At 39.0% G+C, this 24,656-nt stretch overlaps 1 pseudogene; it reads left to right on the plus strand.

The window, feature by feature from the left end:
- Positions 1-23,599, plus strand: part of LOC109276513 (sterol-4-alpha-carboxylate 3-dehydrogenase, decarboxylating-like) — a 31,112-nt pseudogene extending 7,513 nt beyond the window's left edge.
- The last annotated feature ends 1,057 nt before the right edge of the window (positions 23,600-24,656 follow it).

A 24,656-nucleotide genomic window follows, 5' to 3' on the forward strand; every position in this document is an offset into this window, starting at 1 on the left:
CAAACATCTGTGATACCATGATTGCAATTAAGGTAAATATACACATCACCTCCAAAAATTATCTCATGTCCCTGTTTCTGTTTTTATTTTTGCAGCAAGAACAGTTAACACGTGATCTACCCCCTTAACCACATTTTGAAGCTCACAATACCTTTATTGCGAACTGTAGGTAATGTGTTGTATGGTAGAATTCTGGAACTTAGTAATCTAGCATAGCAGACACTATGTCCTTTGAAAAACAGCTGTCCATATCCCCCTCATCTCAGTCCCTGTTACTATAGTGTTCTCTGCCTCTATGAGTTTGACCATTTTAGATACCTCACACAAGTGGAATCATACAGTGTTTGTCCTTCTATGCCTGGCTTATTTCACTTACCGTAATGTCCTCCAGCTTCATCCGTGTTGCTGAAAATGGCAGGATTTCCTTCCTTTTTTATGCCTGAAAGATATTTTATTGTATGTATATACCATATTATCTTTACTTATTGGTTGACACATACAAGTCATTTCCATATATTGGCTATTGTGAATAATACTGCACTGAACATGGAAAAGAGACATGGTGTCTCTTTAAGATTTTATTTCAGTTCTTTTGAATATACACTCAAAAGAGGGAATATTGGATCATATGGTAGTTCTATTTTTAATTTTTTAAGAACCCTCCCTACTGCCTTCCAAGGCTGCCACAGCATTTTATGTTCCCACAAACAGTATACAACTGATTTACAATAGCATCAAAAAAAATATGATACTTAGGAAAAACTTAACCAAAGAAGTGAAAGATTTCTAAACTAAAAACTATAAATATTTATAAAAGAAATTAAAGGAAACACAACTGAATGGAAAGATATTCCCTGTTTATGAACTGGAAGATTTAATATTGTTACTGTCCATACCACCTAAAGTGATCTATAGATTCAATGCTACCCCTATTAAAATCCCAATGGTATATTGTACATAAATGAAAAAAAAAACAGATTTCATATGGAATGATAAAAGTCCCAGTGTAGCCAAAGTAATCTTGAGAAAAGCTTGAGGCAGCACACTCCCTGATTTCAAAGTTATAGAGCTATAGTAATTAAAACAGTATGGCACTGGCATAAAGATACACATAGAGCCCAATGGAACAGGTTAGAGAGTCTAGGAATCAGCTCATCCATATAAGGTCAGCTGATCTTTGACAAAACTTGATCTTTGACAAGAGAGCCAAGAATACACAACTGAGAAAGGACAGTTTCCAATAAGTGGGATAGAAAAAACTCTGGATATCCACATGCAAAAATAAATAAACAAAATTGGACCACAAGATTGCACAAAAATCTACTCAAATTGGGAGTGCCTGGGTGGCTCAGTTGGTTAAGCATCCTACTTTTGCTCAGGTCATGATCTCACAGTTTGTGGGTTCAAGCTCCATATTGGGCTCTATGCTGATAGCTCAGACCTGGAGACTGCTTCAGATTCTGTGTCTCCCTCTCTCTTTCTATCCCCCCCCCCACTCATGCTCTGTCTCTGTCTGTCTCCCAAAAATAAATAAAACATTAAAAAGTTGTTTTAAAACTCAAATGGACTAAGAACTAAAATGTAAGGCCCAAAGCTGTAAAATTCTTGGAAGAAAACAAAAAGTAAAAGCTTCTTGACATTAGTCTTAGCAATGATGTTATTGGAGGACATCAAAATAAATCACAGGCAATAAAAGCAAAAATACACATCAAACAAAAAAGTTTCTGCACAGCAAAGAAAACAATAAACAAACTGAATGGCAAACTATGGGATGGAAGAAAATATTTGTAAGCCATGTACCTGATAAGAGATTAATATCCAAAATATATAAGGAAATCCTACAACTCAATAGCAACAAACAAACAAAAAATAACTTAAAAATGGGGAAAAGACTTGAACAGACATTCCTCCAAAAATGGCATCCAAATGGCCAACAGGTATACGAAAAGATGTTCAACATCATTAATTATCAGGGAAATGCAAATGAAAACCACAATAAGACACTACTTTATGCTGTTAAGATGGCAATTAATCCTGTGAAGATATAGTCTTGTTTTAAGACTTGAATTGGAGTGAATTCACAATAATGGTTTTGATAAGATTCAGTGCCTCACAAGCTTTTGGCTTCAGATCCTTGTTTCCCTGCCATGGAGAACATACTACTATGTAAGCAAAGGGGAGAGGGAAAATAAGTAACAAAACAGAAGTCACTATATTCTTTAATTTGATCTAGGAACCAACATCCTATAATTTTTGCCATGTGCTAGTCATAAAAAGTAGGTCACTAAGCCTATACCTTACACAAGGGCATAAATACCAGTAGACAGAGATCACTGGGAGCTATTTTAGATTCAGCCTACCATATATTAGAAAATAAATCTGTGCTTCACTGAATCTTAGGAATAAAACTACGCATACTTTTTCAGAGTTTTTTTTTTTTTTTTTTTTTTTTTTACTGTTTTCTTACTTATTTGTAGGTTTTCTTTAAAAATTACTGCTCAACTACTTTCCACACTTTGGTTCCTGAACTCAATAGTTTACCATTGCTTATTTATTTAGAGTGTATACTTCATCCTGAAAGACAATATCCTTTCTTTTAGGGTAATGTCTCAAACTGGCACATCAGCAGAATATTGAAAAGACCATTCAACTGTTTTATCAGGTTGGCAACTTCAGAGTGTGGTATGTGATAGACCAGTGTGGAACCCACGCTCTTCTGCCCATTGCTGTGCCTCTTTGCTAAGAAGTGGATGCCTTAGTTTGAGATGATGTTGTGAAGCATTCAGTGTCAATGGCTGAAAGTCTTTGTAAGTCCTCAAAGTTCAGGAAGCAAAGGAAAATGCATACTTGGAATGTGTTTTATAAATGTTCGTGTTCCCCCAAATTCATATGTTGAAATATCAACGTGATGGTATTAGAAGGTGGGGCCTTTGAGAAGTGCTTAGGTCCTTAAAGCCATCATGAATGGAATTAGTGACCTTATAGAAGAGGTCCCAGAGACCTAGCTCAATCCTTTCCCATATGAGGACACAGCAAGAAGTCACAGTCTACAGCGCAGAAGAGGACCGTCACCAGTACCTGACCATACTGTCATCCCAATCTTGGACTTCCAATTTCCAGAACTGTGAGAAATAAAGTCCTATTGTTTAAAAATTACCCAGTCTTTTTTATTTTACTATAGCATCCCAAACAGACTAAGACAATGTATGAATCTCAATCAAGAGCAATTGATTTCAGGGGTGCCTAGGTGGCTCTGTCGCTTAAGCATCCGGCTCTTGGTCTCGGCTCAGGTCATGATCTCACAGTTTGTGGGATGGAGCCCCCTGTGGGGCTCTGCGTTGTGGGTGTGGGGTCTGCTTGGGATTCTGTCTCACCCTTTCTCTGTCTCTGCCCCTCTCCTGCTGGTGCTCTATTTGTCTCAAAATAAATAAATAAACGTGTTTTTTTTTTTTTAAAGAGGAATTGCTTTCAGGGTAGAAGGGGTTCAAGAGAATATATGGCCACCAAATTGGCCTTCTTAAGATGGTGCCATATCAGGGGTTTGCCATTGGTCTCTGTTGCTGGCAGTTGGGATAGTCAGCAGCAATGAGTAGCAGTCTTCATGAGGTGATCCAGGCTTTCGGGTTTATGTATAGCCCTCGTCCCTGTCATCATGGTTACTGCATCCATTTGTTTAATTTGCCAGCAATGGTTCGCCAATAGCTAACTACGCTGTGTGGTGTAATTTTATCTACTTGGTTATTTAGTGCTTCTTCTATTGGTAAAGGTGGATCAATTCTACAAGGCAGTCATTTATATGAGTGATACAAAAATCTTACACACTTTGTACCCACTCCTATCTGTCCATCCACACACCTCTTCACAGCCCTCCTTACCCTTATCTTCCAAACTTTATCCTCCAGTCCCCTGACTAATCTGTCTACATTCTTGCTTTAGGCACATCTCTTGCTCCACCATGTTGATGACTACGTGCATAGTGTGGAAACTTTTGTACAGATTCTCCTTCTGCATCATCGTTCAGAGCCACTTCTAAGTATGAGTATTGTGCATCAGCATTCCATTTTCAGTTAGCCCCAACACACCAAACTGACATATATATGAACCAGCCTTGATTTTTTTTTCCCATTTCTGTCAGCTTGTTATAAGAGAATTCACTCCATTTTGGCATAGGTGTAAGATGAAGATAGGCAGATAAGCAGCATGTAACTGTGGTGGATGACTCTAGTTAAGGCCTGGCCCATCTGCTAATGCAACTTCTTGTGCCTTTTTTTGTTTAAGCTTATTTATTTATTTTGTGAAAAAGAGAGCATGCATGCACACAGACTAGTGGAGGAGGGACAGAGAGAGAGGCTGAGAGAGAGAATCCCAAGCAGGCACTGCACTGTCAGCACAGACCCTGATGTAGGGCTTGAACTCACGAACTGTGAGATCAGAACCTGGTCCGAAATCAAGAGTTGGACACTCAACCAACTGAGCCAGCCAGGCACCCCATCTTCTTGTGCCTTTGACATTGATCATGCTTATCCTAGACATATCACTTTTATCTAACAGGGGATTGCTACTGAGCCTACCTAAATTTATGATTTGATTCATTTTACCCATGATGGCTATCTCTGATGGCATAGATGCTTGATGTCTCATGGTTACACAGTTCATCAATATTAGTTCTTAACAAAACAACAGAATGCTTTATGCTTTATGAGTGGTGCTACAGATGGCATGGGGACTTTCTCTAGAAACACAAAAGTATTTGTTATAACTTTTCTATTACAGCTTGCGTGACATCTTTTCCCACCACACATACAAAAAGGCTTCCTATATCTGTGACTCAAGAGACAGAGCTCCTTGCAACACACTTTGGATCTGCCTCAGAGCCATACTGGAAGCTAGTTCTCAGCCTTCCATGTCACTGGGTAAATTAGTTGGAGTAATACTCTCAAGTACACAATATGCTACCTTCAGAACTTGAAGATGCCTAACAAATGTTCTCTGCCTCTTCCTCAAAGTATACCTGAGAGATGTCCTTTCAGCCCTAATAACACACACTTATCCCACATGCAAAAAAAACAAAACAAAACAAAACTCATCCCCACTCTATCCAAAAATACTTGAAAGTCTTAACGAATCATAGTATCAGGCTTAAATTCTTGGATCTGGTAAAGTATATCAAGTCTAAACATGTATTCTCTTGATTTAGAGACCTATAAATTTAAAGAGAGAGAGAGAGAAGAAAACATACAAGTAAATTTTTTGACCTCATGCATACATCACATAGTTTTGGGAATAGAAACCAGAGAACTCTCTAAAACACACTCCCATTTGAAGAAAAAAAAAGTGCACAGAAGTCACTACTCCTTGGCAACTCAGAATTCCTGCTATGCAAGTGTTTCCATGCCTCTGTCCTCTGGAAGTCAAAAATGTTCTTTGATTAAGTCCCAGTTCTGCTTCCTGGGAGTGGTTCTCAGCCACTTAAGGGGATTAGTCTTTTGTCATCATCTTTCTCCAGTTCTAAAGAGGTTGTTAAAGGATGTGCCCTCTTTTCTTTGACTAATTTCTGCCTACAAAATTGGGAACCCAAAAGTTATTTTAGATATTAAACAGCTTCAGTCCTTTTTAGCCCTGGCTAGTGGTACTTTAGCCAAGCATCCCCAAATCCAGGGGTTTTATTTACTTGATCCCAGTCAACTACATTTACAAAAGAACAAACGTGTGGGTTTTATCATGTATTCTGTTTCCATGAACCATATTTCTAAGGCCACAGACCTTTGGGTGCTTTGAGTAGTATGGCCCATTAGGAATCTGCGGGGCTATGCCCTTTTATTCTCTGCAAGACATACTAAGTATCACCCTAAATCTTTTAAATAGTTTAGGAAAGCACAGGAGGACTACTCCTTAGGGTCTACATCCCTAAGCTACATCTTAAAGGCCCTTGATTTTTTCTTTGCCCCCAAACTGCATCTATCTTAATTTGATAATATTTTACTGGTTTGCAGGGTTAGAGAGCCTAAAGAATTTTAAAGAGTTTTATAAACCAGTGCATTGTGGAAACTCTCTATTGCCCCTTCATTCTGTTTACTAACTGGACAGTCCTTTACTGAGCTCATGTCTCACTTTCATTACCTGATTACATCCACCTAAATGAAGTTAGATCTCTTATTCTGCACTCTGCCTGGAGTCCATCTTATCCAAATCTACAAATTATTACATGTGATATCAGTCTTCCCAAGAATCAAAAAGGGCAGTTTTTACAAACATTTCATGACAGCATCATATGGGCTACCATTTTCTAAGCCTCCTATATCAGCTTCTTTCTCTTGCCATCCAGGCTTAAAATCAGTGCCCCATATTTTAGTTTTTTTATCAGCATTCCACTTCAAGTACCACTTTTTGCATCAGATGACTTTTGCTTTATAACAACCACAAAAATCAGCGAGATACCAAAACAATAATTTACTTCTCACACATCTTACCAGGTTCCCTCTACTTTTGCCAGTTGAATTCACTCACACATCAGTGGAACTACTGAGTTTGGGTAGTGCTACTTCAGACAAAGGTCCCTGGAGTGGCTTTTCTACATGATTCTCACAACCTCGTTGGACCAGCAAGCTAGCCAGGAATGGTATTCTCACGGAAATAATAAAAGTACCAAAGCATATGTTCAAGCACATTTCAGTCCTTACATGCTGAAAAATCTCTTGCTTTTAGCCTCTCATTGGCCACACCAAGTTACTTTATTAGCTAGCCCAGAATCCAAGGGGGCAAATATACTTTGTGTTTTGGGGGAGGATTTGCAAAATTACATGGAAACAATGCCATCTGAGGAAGCAATGATACCTACTTTACTACTAAAGTAGTTTTGCAGAAAAGATAATGAATATGATGCATTTTATACTCAAAAATACATATAAACATCCAGGGTATATCCAGGAGACAACTGAGGTCAAAGACTTGGTGATATCAAAGCTAGAGAAGTAGATTTGGGCAACACTGGTATATGGATATGCAACAATTTTGCAGTACATACAAAATCATAAGGATAAAAAGATTGTATGTTATAATAAATACAAATTCATTGGGGTAGACAGTAGATGACAAGGCAGAAGAAGATGCTAAAGTGTATAAAGTACAAGTGAGTATATGGTGGGCGCCAGAAATAAAAGAGTTTGAGAGAAGAAGTTGTAAGATGTGCAGAAAGGTAAATAAGGCTGAAACCCAGAAATAGATAATTAAGTTTGACAAGTTAGAGGTCTAATTTCCATGTTACAGACGTATGAAATAATCACATAATTTATACGTGGGTTTAATGATATCTAAATACAAATCATGCATCATAGCATCTGACTTTAGGGCTGCCTGCCCTAAGATCAATTTAATAAACATAAGACCTTGCTCATCATATTCCTAGGGGCAAATTAAATATTAAAATTCTTTGATATCTACATCTAAGAAACTCTTATAATTAGATGCATATGGAAGGAGAGTAATTCAGATGACAAAAGCTGAAAAAAAATTAGTATGGCAATGCCTCTTCAGCCTGTCTCATTTACAATATGAGTAATAAAAAATATAATTAGAATAAAGCACTTTAGGAAGAACAAATTCCCCAAGCCTACCCTACAAGTTTCAACTCTGTGTTCCAGGGGAACTTATCTAAATGAGCAAAAAGAAAATGCAACCCACAGGGAATAACAAAATCATAAGTAATATCAGTAAAGTTGTTTGCTCCCCACAAGAGCACACTCAATAATATCAGTTGGAATTCCATACAAGAAGAGATAAAGTGTTAGATTCTGGTCCATTAGGAATAATTTGCTATCTATCCGATTCTAATTTGTACAGATAGATTAAATAGTTAAAGAATGCTATAATGGAATATGCCTAGCAAAGCTTCATCTATTTTTTTTTTTTACAAACATGGTACAAAACAAAATTATTTTGATCACACAGGTTGCTTTTGTGTATGCAAGTATTATAAGCTGAACTGTGTGTTCCCCAAAAGGATATATTAAAGTCATATTCCCCAGTACCTAAGAATGTAAATTTATGGGGCGGAGGGGGGGCACCTGGGTGGCTCAGTTGGTTGATCATCTGACTTTGACTCAGCTCATGATTTCACAGCTTGTGAGTTCAAGCCCCACATCAGGCTCTGTGCTGACAGCTCAGAGCCTGAAGCCTGCTTTGGATTCTCTCTCTCTGCCCGTCCCTTGCTTGTGTACACACATTCTCTCTCTCTGTCTCTCAAAAGGAAGGAAGAAAGAAAGAAAGAAAGAAAGAAAGAAAGAAAGAAAGAAAGAAAAAGTTATTGCAGATGTAACTAATTAAGATGAAGTCATGCTGGAGTAGAGTGGGCCTTCAGTATAACATCACTGTTGTACATATAAGATGACCCCTTGAAGATGGAGACACAGAGAGAAGACCATGTGAAATAGAGGACTGGAGTGACACACGGATAAGCCAAGAAACATCCAGGATTGCCAGCAAACCACCAGAAGCTAGAAAGAGGCAAGGGATGATTCCTCTATATATTTCAGAGCCAGCATCGTTCTACCAACATCTTGACTTGAGACTTCCAGCTCCTAGAACTAGTAGAAAATAAATTTCTATTGTTTTGAGCCACCCAGTCCGTGGTAGGTACTCTGTCATGGCTACCCTAGACAGCTAACACAGAACGTCTCAATCTGACTGAATATAAGCAACTTAAACATACATTTATATCCTATATGAAGATTTGGTGGCGACTTTAAAGGTGCCCATTTCATAAAATAATTAGCCAGACACAAATTTTTAAAAAGCAAGATTAGCAACGTTACTGGTGAATATTCAAAAGGGGAGGATGTAGATTAGCAATTGTTTAAATGACTTAACAGAAAAATACGCCCTGTTGATAAGGAGGCAAATTTTAATAAGATAATGATGTTTGGTGGCTTTAAAGTCAGGCAATCTTGATGTAAAAACATCTAGTTCCACCATTAACTAACTGCTTGAGGTCAAGCAGTTTATTTGATTTTCCTAAGATCCAGTTTCCTTACGTGTAGAATGAAGATTATAATAATATCTGTCCCACAGAGTTTTCATAAAGACTTAAGTATATTTTCTTTAAAGCATAGTTCCAGTGCATAATGAGGGTGTTATTCTCTTACCTGATAAACTTTTGTATCTTTTTAGAAATCCTCATTCCTCACTAATGCAAATCAGAATATTTGCCTTTCATTTTCTTTTTTTAAATGTTTTTTATTTATTTTGAGAGAGTGTGTGTGTGCACAAGTTAGGGAGGGGCAGAGAGAGAGGGAGATAGAGAATCTTATGCAAGTTCCACGCTCATTGCAGAGCTCGACACGGGGCTTGATTTCACATGTCATTTTCTTTTATCATCATATTTCCACATCCTCTAGCCAATCTGCACTTCAAAGATGAAATATATGCTCTATCCTATCAGTGATTAGGTGTAAAAATGTACAGTCTCTACAGTCAGACAAATCTAGTCTTCCTCCCAGTCCAGAAAGACGCAGACAATGAATCTAAACTCTCAAAGTATCTATTTGTTGTGCTATATAATAACATTATAATAATGTGTACCTCATATTAAGTGCAAAATATACACAGAGTGTCTGAAACATAGAAGCTCAAAAGTTTCTGGGGCGGACCTCTCCAACCCCTCAATTCATTCAGGCACTAGTTTCAATTCAGGTTATCTCCATGGTTTTTAGCTTTACCAGGGCCTCAGCCCTCATTGCCTCACGACAGAATCACTCAAACACTTTTCTAAACTAACTCCCTCAGCTTTGATCTCTCCACCCAGTCCTGTGCGTCCAGCATACTAGTAATGGAATGAACTTTATGGTGCTATTATGCCTTAAAAAAAAAAGACACCTGTTCACCATTGATAATCCTTCTTTCTGACTTGCCATAGTCGTTATAATCTAGTTTCATCCCACTGCAATCAACACTGTAATACACCGCCCAGATCCCTACCGATGAAGGAGTACATCATTGAAGTTGCCCCAGTTACAGAGTGCTGACAGTAGACAGCTCTCAACTTCCAGGACCATCAGAGATTGCCTTATTGCACAGAGTCACTGCAGAGGTTACTCCCCCTTCCCAGGCTTCCCAACACCCAATGGCTCATCAACGAAGGCATACAGAGTCCTGATCAAGTTGGCCTATAAAGCTGAAAGGTCATTCTAGCTCCAGAGCTCTCTCCATGGGTTTGGCAGAGGCTATGATTGCAATTGCTTTCTCAACATCTCCTTCTTCCCGCTCCTGCCTGAGTGCCTTTCTTTCACAACTGTGGATCCCAAGGGCTGCCCCTAAAAATCACCCTTCTCAACAAATTCCATCTCTCAGTTGACTTTCCAGGATATAAATCTGACACATCCACCTAAGCCAGCTTTGTTTCAAAGAAGCCATCACTATAAATGGTTGTCAAGGTCAGATTTTCTTCTCTCTTTAGCAAACTAATCACACATATACAATCATTTGTTCATCTATGCCTTCATTTTTTGAAAATGAGTAGAGCATGCTTCCTTCCCTGTAGGCTTCTTTCCTGTAGACTAGGAGGGGAACATAAGCATTTAAAATGAATGTGATGAAAACAGGATAGTAGCTCTTCTAGAGGTAGGTGTGACGTCCATATGAGCACACATAAGGAGCTAGAAATTGTTATTGCTGTGCTGGTTCATAGGCAATTCTGCGGCATCTTTTTTCTTCTCTCTGTTAATGACAAACTCAATATTCATCTCTTCAAGGGAGTTCCTCCTGGCAAGTCTTCTCACGCCATTTATTTAGATTATTTGCTGCCACTTATGTACATCTTTCTGGTGAAAATATCATTACTTTTACTTTTAATTTAAAACATGTGCCTACAATAGGCAAATGTATAAAGAACAGAGTTTCGCAGAATTGATTGGGGAGATGATATGTGTAAGTTAGCCATTTTCCCAGATACCCCAGCTGTCAGTCTGAACAACTCTCTGGAATGTATGGAAATGGCAATAAGAGATTTCAAGATAAAACATACAGGTTCCATTGAGACAGGGTTCACTATTTTCCAAAAATAAATAATATTGATCTCTACAGCTCTGCTAAAATGTTCTCTCCCTTTCCATATCTCCAAATAAAGGCAGGGAAGTTTTTTAAAAAGCTGGGAACACAACAAAAGTTAACTTTCATTTTACCTAGTAATTCTTCACTTATTACTCCAATACTAAGATGTTCTACCTATGTCAAAATGACACCCTATCACCTTACCCAGAACCCATAGAACAAGTTAGGAGCTCAATAAGCATGTAAAATGAATACTTGATGAATAAATTAATAAGTTACCTGCAGCTTCTTTTCCATTAAAAAATCTCAAAAGCATACTCTTTGAAAAGCATTTTTGCATGCATATGCTGTAAATATATATTATAAGGCTTTGCCTCTAAATTTCTAGGGTTAAAGGAATAAAAAATAGAGTGCTAAGATAAAACCAAATAGGCAAGTAAGAAGCCATGTCACATAGGATTGTAGAATCGCTACCATATCCCAAAAGAAAGAGTAACATACACAGAAGTTCTAATTTGCACCTTTTTCAGTGGGTAATTGCATTTTCAGGACTTATATATTTAAAGTTATTCTGTACTATTTGCTTTATAGAATTTTTCAGTAATAATTATGCCAAAAGTCATGTCTAAATCACCACTTTTGTATGAACTTGCTCTAAATTTAATACTGTACTCAATAGCTGTTCCTATGTTTTCTTAGCAACATTTCAATGATTTAAAAAGAGAATATTTTAAAAAGTTGTAGATATTCTATTTGGGATGAACATACTAATCAATTATTCTTTCCAAGACACTTAAGTATACTTCAAATAAAAATTCTTGACTTTTTCATTATAGGTGTGGGTAACATTAATAGCTTTGAAATAGCAAATTGCAGTGAGCTGATTGCTTCACCACGATTACACTACCATAAATTACAGGAAGGAGGAACCCAAGGCTTAACCTCCTGCGTGTTTCTCCTACAATGAGATTCTTACTGATTGTCCAAGACTTTTAAGGAAGCACTGATATTAAAATATTTAGTGTGAGCGCTGTAGGATATTGGATCAAATGGAGAATTTAGGGTTGGAACAACACAACTGGATTTGGGATAAAGCAGTAACAGGAGGTGGTGGACTTAAATCTAATTCTAACATTTAAACTCAAATGTGATCCTTCCTAAGCAAAGATGGCAAAAACATTTGCTTGTTTCATGTATGTATACATATATATATATATGTGCATGTGTGCGTGTACAATTGCATATACTATGTATGCAATTGCATATGCTGTATATATAATTGCAAATATGTTTTGCATATTCATATTAAATTTCAACCTTCTTTCCACTTCTGAATTTCTGTCCCCCTTTACCCTGCTCTGCTCTTTTGATAGGACTTATCCCCTCCAATTACATAGAATTGACTGGTTGTTGATACTGATTGTCTGTCTCCCTTAGAATGTAAGCTTGAGGAAGACCAGGATTTGTAGAAATTTGTGTGCCTTTTGTTCATTGAAGTATCCCAAGCACTTACCTGGCACATAGTGGGTGCTCAATAAATATTTTGTGGGTAAATACCAAAAAAAAAATCTCAAATGTGATCCAATACTAACCTCTCTGGCATTTTATCACCTACAGTTACATTAACCTAGAAAATCAATCATTAAATGCAACAAAAAAAGGTACATTTCTATATAAACTGGACAAGTTGACAACAATTCATCATATACTTTTTTATATATTCTGTATTTATTAATTTTAGTACATTTGTATACACAGAAAAAATCTTACTAAGAGCATCTTCAAAGGGCAGAACTGCAAACTGGTTGAGTATATTTAATTTGCTGATGCTTAATTGCAGGAGATGTGAAAGCAGGATGACGAAAGAGAATAGGAAAAATATAAAAAGATAAAGAAAACGCCCTTCCTAAAAAGATTTTAGTCCTTCCTTCCCATTTTTTCATGTCTAGAGGCTGGAACACTATGTTTCATTCTTTGGTTGACCTTTCTTTCCCACTTAATGACTAATGAAGCAAAATCTACAAGGCATGTTTTACAGAATTAAAATTTTGTGAGTATAAATAACTGTGAGTATAAATAACAAGCAAAACATATAAGGAATTCGCTGTAAATATCTCCCCAAGATATGTTAATCTTGAAAATGAGTATAAAGCGTATTAAATTTTATAAATTCTTTACTCTTGGTATCTCTTTATAGTGAAAGATTTTACACAACACTTAAGTGTTACCTAAGCTCTTCCTGTTATCAAGCCTAAGATCTTTGAGGGAGGATACTATATATGATTTAGTTTGTCCATTTATAATGTGTGTGTGTGTGTGTGTGTTTGTGTGTGAAGTAATAAGAGAGTAAACAGAGAAAAAGAGTGAAACAGAATAAAAAGAACCAGAAAAAGATCAGGCTTGGGCAGGCTGGTCTCTTTTAGGTAACCATCATAACTGCAGAAATGAAGATAGAAATAATGAATGTTTAGCTTTGGTATAAAAAGTTTAAAAATCAAACTTTTGGCAGATTATTTAGCTTTTTAAGTCACGAGAAGCTAGATCCTTACAGCATCAAAAGCCAAGTTCTTGCTATCAATAGAGGCATAGAGTGAATAAATAATTGATCAGTAAGTGACATCTCCAGACACTTGAAACTGCAAGTTGGGAAGAAGTCAGAAGAGTCAGAGAGTGAGTCATTGAAGGAGCACTGAATCTTGCCCTACCTAATGTTAAGTTCACCATATATGCACACATGAGGGGTAGATTGATCTCACTGATGCTTCAGGAGGAGACATGTTTCTTGCATGTCAGGAAGCAATCTGAGGCAGTGTCAGGAGAGTCCTCACATGCTCTGATAGGACATAAGGAGCACGCAGTCCCTCAGACCCTTCTATGCTCCTTGGCTGGGAGTGTCCAGGTGCGACACCCGAAGCTGGTTGGCTGAAAAAGATTTGCAGTGGTTACAAAGACATGCGTTGGTGGCCGTGGAGAATGAATCAGATGAGAGGTCTCTCAGCACAAGCTAATGGGAAAGATGTCAATAGCAGTGACTGGGTGCCTCCCACTCCTTCAGATATGATGATATTTTTGGTACATCCAGGAAAAATGTCTCCCCCAAAAGTGCAAAATTGAGGAAGAACCTAAATTCATTTTTTTCAAATCTCAAATTGACTAATTTTATATGAATTGACTAAGAAATATTATGTTTTCTCTCATCAAATTGAATGGGAAGATTTCTACTGAAAAACAAAAATGTCACCATTGAGCACATTTGACTCATAGCCTGGAACTGTGTTCATACTACATACGTCTTTCTTTTTGTGAGCTTTCCATGATTCTCTTAGGTTGTCTTTGAAAAAATCTAGTCTAGTCTTTTATTCAATTTACCTGTCTTTGTTATAACTCTGAAATCTTGAATTGGGCCTATGGCATTAAATTGGCACTCAATAAACATACAGGAAGGAAGGAAGGAAGGAGGGAAGGAAGGAAGGAAGGAAGGGTAGAAGGAAGAAAGCTATAAAACTAATGCCTCCCTATATCTTACTCAATATTTCCAAATGCATTGGAAATTCACTAATTATTTTGCCATCATATTTGTTATATGATCTACTTGTTCCATTTAAAGGATAATAGGTGAGGGGGGTTCCGGAAGATGGCGGCGTAGGAGGACGCGGGGCTCACAGCGCGTCCTGCCGATCACTTAGATTCCACCTACACCTGCCTAAAGAACCCAGAAAACCGCCAGAGGATTAGCAGAAGGGAGTCTCCGGAGTCAAGCGCAGACTAGAGGCCCACGGAAGAGGGTAGGAAGGGCGGCGAGGCTGTGCGCGCTCCACGCACTGGCGGGAGGGAGCCGGGGCGGAGGGGCGGCTCGCCGGCCAAGCAGAGCCCCCGAGTCTGGCTGGCAAAAATCGGAGGGGCCGGACAGACTGTGTTCCGACAGCAAGCGCGACTTAGCGTCTGGGAGGTCATAAGTTAACAGCTCTGCTCGGAAAGCGGGAAGGCTGGAGGACAAAGGGAGGGAGAGCTGCTGAGCCCCCGGACGGCAGAGCTCAGCTTGGCGGGGAACAAAGGCGCCAGCGCCATCTCCCCCGCCCATCCCCCAGCCAAAATCCCAAAGGGAACCAGTTCCTGCCAGAGAACTTGCTCGCTCTGGCCAAACACCCAACTCTGTGCTTCTGCGGAGCCAAACCTCCGGCAGCGGATCTGACTCCCTCCCGCTGCCACAGGGCTCCTCCTGAAGTGGATCACCTAAGGAGAAGCGAGCTAAGCCTGCCCCTCCAGCCCCCGTGCACCTTGCCTACCCACCCCAGCTAATACGCCAGATCCCCAGCAACACAAGCCTGGCAGTGTGCAAGTAGCCCAGACGGGACACGCCACCCCACAGTGAATCCCGCCCCTAGGAGAGGGGAAGAGAAGGCACACACCAGTCTGACTGTGGCCCCAGCAGTGGGCTGGGGGCAGACATCGGGTCGGACTGCGGCCCCGCCCACTAACTCCAGTTATACACCACAGCACAGGGGAAGTGCACTGTAGGTCCTCACCACGCCAGGGACTCTCCAAAATGACCAAACGGAAGAATTCCCCTCAGAAGAATCTCCAGGAAATAACAACAGCTAATGAACTGATCAAAAAGGATTTAAATAATATAACAGAAAGTGAATTTAGAATAATAGTCATAAAATTAATCGCTGGGCTTGAAAACAGTATACAGGACAGCAGAGAATCTCTTGCCACAAAGATCGAAGGACTAAGGAACAGTCACGAGGAGTTGAAAAACGCTTTAAACGAAATGCAAAACAAAATGGAATCCACGATGGCTCGGCTTGAAGAGGCAGAGGAGAGAATAGGTGAACTAGAAGATAAAGTTATGGAGAAAGAGGAAGCTGAAAGAAAGAGAGATAAAAAAATCCAGGAGTATGAGGGGAAAATTAGAGAACTAAGTGATACACTAAAAAAAAATAATATACGCATAATTGGTATCCCAGAGGAGGAAGAGAGAGGGAAGGGTGCTGAAGGGGTACTTGAACAAATTATAGCTGAGAACTTCCCTGAACTGGGGAAGGAAAAAGGCATTGAAATCCAAGAGGCACAGAGAACTCCCTTCAGACGTAACTTGAATCGATCTTCTGCACGACATATCATAGTGAAACTGGCAAAATACAAGGATAAAGAGAAAATTCTGAAAGCAGCAAGGGATAAACGTGCCCTCACATATAAAGGGAGACCTATAAGACTCGTGACTGATCTCTCCTTTGAAACTTGGCAGGCCAGAAAGGCTTGGCACGATATCTACAGTGTGCTAAACAGAAAAAATATGCAGCCGAGAATCCTTTATCCAGCAAGTCTGTCATTTAGAATAGAAGGAGAGATAAAGGTCTTCCCAAACAAACAAAAACTGAAGGAATTTGTCACCACGAAACCAGCCCTACAAGAGATCCTAAGGGGGATCCTGTGAGACAAAGTACCAGAGACATCACTACAAGCATAAAACATACAGACATCACAATGACTCTAAACCCATATCTTTCTATAATAACACTGAATGTAAATGGATTAAATGCGCCAACTAAAAGACATAGGGTATCAGAATGGATAAAAAAACAAGACCCATCTATTTGCTGTCTACAAGAGACTCATTTTAGATCTGAGGACACCTTTAGATTGAAAGTGAGGGGATGGAGAACTATTTATCATGCTCCTGGAAGCCAAAAGAAAGCTGGAGTAGCCATACTTATATCAGACAAACTAGACTTTAAGTTAAAGGCTGTAACAAGAGATGAAGAAGGGCATTATATAATAATCACAGGGTCTATCCACCAGGAAGAGCTAACTATTATAAATGTCTATGCGCCAAATACCCGAGCCCCCAGATATATAAAACAATTACTCATAAACATAAGCAACCTTATTGATAAGAATGTGGTCATTGCAGGGGACTTTAACACCCCACTTACAGAAATGGATAGATCATCTAGACACACAGTCAATAAAGAAACAAGGGCCCTGAATGATACATTGGATCAGATGGACTTGACAGATATATTTAGAGCTCTGCATCCCAAAGCAACAGAATATACTTTCTTCTCGAGTGCACATGGAACATTCTCCAAGATAGATCATATACTGGGTCACAAAACAGCCCTTCATAAGTTTACAAGAATTGAAATTATACCATGCATACTTTCAGACCACAATGCTATGAAGCTTGAAATCAACCACAGGAAAAAGTCTGGAAAACCTCCAAAAGCATGGAGGTTAAAGAACACCCTACTAACGAATGAGTGGGTCAACCAGGCAATTAGAGAAGAAATTAAAATATATATGGAAACAAACGAAAATGAAAATACAACAATCCAAACGCTTTGGGATGCAGCGAAGGCAGTCCTGAGAGGAAAATACATTGCAATCCAGGCCTATCTCAAGAAACAAGAAAAATCCCAAATACAAAACCTAACAGCACACCTAAAGGAAATAGAAGCAGAACAGCAAAGGCAGCCTAAACCCAGCAGAAGAAGAGAAATCATAAAGATCAGAGCAGAAATAAACAATATAGAATCTAAAAAAACTGTAGAGCAGATCAACGAAACCAAGAGTTGGTTTTTTGAAAAAATAAACAAAATTGACAAACCTCTAGCCAGGCTTCTCAAAAAGAAAAGGGAGATGACCCAAATAGATAAAATCATGAATGAAAATGGAATGATTACAACCAATCCCTCAGAGATACAAACAATTATCAGGGAATACTATGAAAAATTATATGCCAGCAAATTGGACAACCTGGAAGAAATGGACAAATTTCTAAACACCCACACTCTTCCAAAACTCAATCAGGAGGAAATAGAAAGCTTGAACAGACCCATAACCAGCGAAGAAATTGAATCGGTTATCAAAAATTTCCCAACAAATAAGAGTCCAGGACCAGATGGCTTCCCAGGGGAGTTCTACCAGACATTTAAAGCAGAGATAATACCTATCCTTCTCAAGCTATTCCAAGAAATAGAAAGGGAAGGAAAACTTCCAGACTCATTCTATGAAGCCAGTATTACTTTGATTCCTAAACCAGACAGAGACCCAGTAGAAAAAGAGAACTACAGGCCAATATCCCTGATGAATATGGATGCAAAAATTCTTAATAAGATACTAGCAAATCATATTCAACAGCATATAAAAAGAATTATTCACCATGATCAAGTGGGATTCATTCCTGGGATGCAGGGCTGGTTCAACATTCGCAAATCGATCAACGTGATACATCACATTAACAAAAAAAAAGAGAAGAACCATATGATCCTGTCAATCGATGCAGAAAAGGCCTTTGACAAAATCCAGCACCCTTTCTTAATAAAAACCCTTGAGAAAGTCGGGATAGAAGGAACATACTTAAAGATCATAAAGGCCATTTATGAAAAGCCCACAGCTAACATCATCCTCAACGGGGAAAAACTGAGAGCTTTTTCCCTGAGATCAGGAACACGACAGGGATGCCCACTGTCACCGCTGTTGTTTAATATAGTGCTGGAAGTTCTAGCATCAGCATTCAGACAACAAAAGGAAATCAAAGGCATCAAAATTGGCAAAGATGAAGTCAAGCTTTCGCTTTTTGCAGATGACATGATATTATACATGGAAAATCCGATAGACTCCACCAAAAGTCTGCTAGAACTGATACATGAATTCAGCAAAGTTGCAGGATACAAAATCAATGTGCAGAAATCAGTTGCATTCTTATACACTAACAATGAAGCAACAGAAAGACAAATGAAGAACCTGATCCCATTCACAATTGCACCAAGAAGCATAAAATACCTAGGAATAAATCTAACCAAAGAGGTAAAAGATCTGTATGCTGAAAACTATAGAAAGCTTATGCAGGTAATTGAAGAAGATATAAAGAAATGGAAAGACATTCCCTGCTCATGGATTGGAAGAATAAATATTGTCAAAATGTCAATACTACCCAAAGCTATCTACACATTCAATGCAATCCCAATCAAAATTGCACCAGCATTCTTCTCGAAACTAGAACAAGCAATCCTAAAATTCATATGGAACCACAAAAGGTCCCGAATAGCCAAAGTAATTTTGAAGAAGAAGACCAAAGCAGGAGGCATCACAATCCCAGACTTTAGCCTCTACTACAAAGCTGTCATCATCAAGACAGCATGGTATTGGCATAAAAACAGACACATAGACCAATGGAATAGAATAGAAACCCCAGAACTAGACCCACAAACGTATGGCCAACTCATCTTTGACAAAGCAGGAAAGAACATCCAATGGAAAAAAGACAGTCTCTTTAACAAATGGTGCTGGGAGAACTGGACAGCAACATGCAGAAGGTTGAAACTAGACCACTTTCTCACACCATTCACAAAAATAAACTCAAAATGGATAAAGGACCTGAATGTGAGACAGGAAACCATCAAAACCTTAGAGGAGAAAGCAGGAAAAGACCTCTCTGACCTCAGCCGTAGCAATCTCTTACTCGGCACATCCCCAGAGGCAAGGGAATTAAAAGCAAAAGTGAACTACTGGGACCTTATGAAGATAAAAAGCTTCTGCACAGCAAAGGAAACAACCAACAAAACTAAAAGGCAACCAACGGAATGGGAAAAGATATTTGCAAATGACACATCGGACAAAGGGCTAGTATCCAAAATCTATAAAGAGCTCATCAAACTCCACACCCGAAAAACAAATAACCCAGTGAAGAAATGGGCAGAAAACATGAATAGACACTTCTCTAAAGAAGACATCTGGATGGCCAACAGGCACATGAAAAGATGTTCAACGTCGCTCCTTATCAGGGAAATACAAATCAAAACCACACTCAGATACCACCTCACGCCAGTCAGAGTGGCCAAAATGAAGAAATCAGGAGACTATAGATGCTGGAGAGGATGTGGAGAAACGGGAACCCTCTTGCACTGTTGGTGGGAATGCAAATTGGTGCAGCCGCTCTGGAAAGCAGTGTGGAGGTTCCTCAGAAAATTAAAAATAGACCTACCCTATGACCCAGCAATAGCACTGCTAGGAATTTATCCAAGGGATACAGGAGTACTGATGCATAGGGGCACCTGTACCCCAATGTTTATAGCGGCACTCTCAACAATAGCCAAATTATGGAAAGAGCCTAAATGTCCATCAACTGATGAATGGATAAAGAAATTGTGGTTTATATACACAATGGAATACTACGTGGCAATGAGAAAAAATGAAATATGGCCTTTTGTAGCAACATGGATGGAACTGGAGAGTGTGATGCTAAGTGAAATAAGCCATACAGAGAAAGACAGATACCATATGGTTTCACTCTTATGTGGATCCTGAGAAACATAACAGAAACCCATGGGGGAGGGGAAGGAAAAAAAAAAAAAAAAAAGAGGTTAGAGTGGGAGAGAGCCAAAGCATTAGAGACTGTTAAAAACTGAGAACAAACTGAGGGTTGATGGGGGGTGGGAGGGAGGGCAGGGTGGGAGGGAGGGCAGGGTGGGTGATGGGTATTGAGGAGGGCACCTTTTGGGATGAGCACTGGGTGTTGTATGGAAACCAATTTGACAGTAAATTTCATATATTAAAAAAAAAAAAACAAAAAAAAAAAAAAAAAAAAAACAAAAAACAAAAAAAAACAATAGCCAAAGTATGGAAAAGAGCCCAAATGTCCATTGACTAATGAATGGATAAAGAAGATGTGGTACATAGATACAATGGAATACTGCTTGGCGATGAAAAAGAATGAAATCTTGCCATTTGCAACTATGTGGATGGAACCAGAGGGTATTATGCTAAGTGACAGAAGTCAGAGAAAGACAGATATCACATGACTTCACTCATATGTGGAATCTGAGAAACTCAACAGATGAACAGAGGGGAAGGGAAGGAAAAATAAGATAAAAACAGAGAGGGAGGCAAATCATAAGAAACTCTTAAATACAGAGAACAGACTGAGGGTTGCTGTGGGCGGTATGTGGGGGATGGGTTAAATGGGTGATGGGCATTGAGAAGGGCACTTGTTGGGATGAGCACTGGTGTCCTATGTTAGAGATGAATCACTGGGTTCTACTCCTGAAGCCAAGACTATACTGTATGTTATCTGACTTAAATTTAAATTTAAAATAAAATAAAAAATAAAAGATATTCTATGATAAAAAAAAAAAAAAAAAGGATAATAGGTAAATTACATTTGGGAAGGAAAAAGATACTAGTAAAGACAAGTGCTCCCAAGAGAGGGAATTCTGTCCAGGCATCTGACTTAAACTACATGTATTATGGTTTAGGGCTCTAGAAGAATGTTTTAGGTTACACCATTTTTTAAATCATGGTGAAGGGTGAATTTTCTAAAACATGAAACCAATACAGATATCATTAAGAGAAATATTTTAGGTTATATAATAAAATAAGTAATTGAAAGGTAGACTTCAAATAGAGAAAATTGTTGTGTGCATAGGACAAAAGATTATTGTAATAAATCTTTTAAGTCAAATAGAGAAATATAAAATTAAAAATAGAGAGAGAGAAAGAGGGGAGAAAATAGATAATGAGAATGTGTAGGACATAATTATGAGATCATTTTAAAAATATAGTCATTAAAACATGAGTAATATACAACTTCACTAGCCATTCAATAAGCGCAAATTAAATTAGTTTTTTCTGAAAATAAGATTGGCAAATAAAAAATTGATAATAAAAAACAAAAAGACATAATAAAAATGATAGTAAAAATGATAGCACCCCAATGCCAGGTGCAACATTTTGGAGGGCAGTTTAACAGTAGGCATCATGGTATTTAACGTGTGGATACTTTGACCTATAAATGTCACTTCTGAAAATTTAACCTAAATAATCAGACATATTATAAGGAAAGGGTGCAAGGATTTGTACACCTGAGTTGTTTAGAGTAGTGCAAAATAACATTAGCTTAAATGGTCAACAGTATTTCGATACATAGTCTAGATACATACAATAAAAAAATACTCTGTGGAAATTAAAAATGATTATGTAGTTGGCTTTTGGATGTGTTCAAACTGTAGTAAGTGAAAAATGAAAGTCCTAAAAAAATGCAACATATGAAGGTTATTTTTGTTTTAGAAGGTGAAGAGGAGGGAAAGAGAAAGGGATGGGGCAGGAAAAGAAGTGGAGAAAGAGAAAAACGACAGAAACTAGAAAGACATTCTGCAAATATATTGAAAACCATTACTCCTGGATTGTGGGTAATTATAATCTTCTTCATTAAAATTTTTATTTAGAAATTTTATTTAATAGCTTACAATGAAGGTTCATTAGGTTCAATGTCAGAAGAACAAGATAATAAAGACATTTCTATTCTGGAAAAATAGAATTAATTATCAAGGTAATTGTTTATGGAAAAATAAGGTCCTTGACATCAAAATGACTGCATCAGAGTAAAGGGTGGCACTGGCACCTGGAGGTCTTTGGGTGCAAGCTTAAAGCACTCTGAGGCTGGCCAGAGGAGCTCCCATGGGTGGGAGACTGAGAAGTGAATAACCATTATTTGAAGGGCCAGTAAATGCACAGTGATAGTAAGCTCTGGATTCCTGGGGCAGCACGCAGTGGAGCAGTTTCTAGCCAGCTACTCTATCAATGTATTTGATATGCAGCAAGGGTTTCACAATCCCTGGGTGCAGTTCTTTCTGGGCGACCCCTGTAGCTAATAGGATCTGTACCCAACTCTTAAAGGTATAGGACAGTTGTCCACTGTGTGTCACCCCCACCAACCAGTAACAACAAAAACTCTTTTATAGAGTGAATTGCGTTGGCACAAAAAACGCCATTGAAACTTGCACAGAGGCTGGGGTTCAAAACTCATTTTAACCAGAAGTACCAGTGTCATCTTTGAGGGTGTCAACATCAAAAATGGAACTGAAGATCTCCCTTGTCCCATGAAACCCACAGACCACTACACAGAGACCAAGTCTTACAGGAGAGAGTAGTCCTGGGCATCAACAATCCTGAGAGGCATTTCTTAGCCATGGCCACCTGCCGTCATGGCATTTTCAGGCCAAGAGACCCCCAGTTGATCCCCATCCTCATCAAGATGGCTGGGAAAGGCAAGGTGAAGTTTATGATTGGAAACGGAGAGAACTTGGTGGACCTCACTTTTGTGGAGAACCCAGTGCACAGACATATCTTGGCTGCAGAGTACCTCTCCTGAGATGTGGCTTAGTGAGAAGGCACTTCACATCATCAACCATGAAGTCACCTCTTTCTGGACATTCCTGTCCCACATCCTGACAGGCCTCAACTATAAGGCCCCAAGTACCACATCCCCTACTGGGTGGCCTGCTACCTGGCCCCCCTGCTTTCCCTCCCGGTGATGGCGATCAGTCCTGTCATCCAGCTCCAGCCCACTTTCATACCAATGCCAGTCGCATTGGCCAGTGCATTCCACTATTACAGCTGTGAGAGCCAAAAAGGTCATGGGCCACCGACCACTGGTCACCATGGATGAAGCCATAGGAAGGACCATGCAGAACTTTCACAACTTGCATAAGGTTGAGTGAAGCACCCCATTGTCTGGACCCTCTCAGTGCATTCCCTGGCTGCTAACTTTCCCCTGTGGACCAACAAACTAACCCTCTTCACGTGAGTTTCTTCTGAGCTTAGGTCTCCTCCTGCCAGTTGGATGAAAGCCAACTCAGCTCTTCCATGACCACAAAGTGGGAGAAAACAGCAGACATTTCTCCTTTTGTAGGCTTGGATTTGAATTTCTTAAAGCAAGCAACTTCATATTCTACTATTTTGTGTTTTCTCCTTCCTTCCTCACTTTTTCTCTCCCTCCTTCCTTCTCTCCCACTCCTCCTCTCTCCTGGGATACTCATCATTCCAATGTCCTTGCATTTAATCAAGGAAGCTATAGGAAATAAACAACTCATTTGCTGATTAATGATGGGAAACTAAATTTACTTCCAAGGAAACCCACACTAGAGGAGAAGCCTAGTTCAAAGAAACACATATTACAAATATCTTAGAAAAAAATCAGAAGTTACAAACACTTCAAATGTACATTTCAAATAGATGCAGAATTTAGAGCAAAAACTTTGAAAAAGTCTCAGTAATTATAGCCACACCACCACCACCACCAATCTCCAGAAGGAAAAGACTGCTGGTTGTTCACCTCCTTCCATGCTTCCAAGTTCCCTCTCACGTACAGCTGGTGTGCTTGCCTGCATTGTTTTTTCATAAAGCATTCTCTCACAGACACATCTCTGTTTATCAGTGGAACCCCATTGTCCTTTTTCATTGCAAGATTGTAGCCTGCCCCAGTGGCCTGCCATTTTAGCTGTATAGCTCCTCTTCTGACATGGGACGTGGGGCTGGTTGACTGTAAGCCATTGAAAAGGTCAGAGAGAAGAACCTCCTTCATCTGCTTGGAGTTTAAGCAGAAACTCCATGAGATGATGCAGAAAGGGCTGTTTCTCTACAGCTCATGCTCACAGAACCCTTCAGGCCAATTTCCAAAAGGTAAATTACATAAAATGTAGTGTTCTCTATTTTCTGGTGATGATCTGCTTTCAGAATGTGGTTTTTTCCAAGACTAATCAAAATGCAATGTTCAAAAAAATAAAAATGATTTTATTAAAATGATGACTCCATTTGCTATTTTAGCA

The sequence above is a fragment of the Panthera pardus genome, unplaced genomic scaffold (assembly GCF_024362965.1).
Source record: "Panthera pardus isolate Hobbes unplaced genomic scaffold, ASM2436296v1 HiC_scaffold_15, whole genome shotgun sequence".
Taxonomy (NCBI): Eukaryota; Metazoa; Chordata; class Mammalia; order Carnivora; family Felidae; genus Panthera; species Panthera pardus.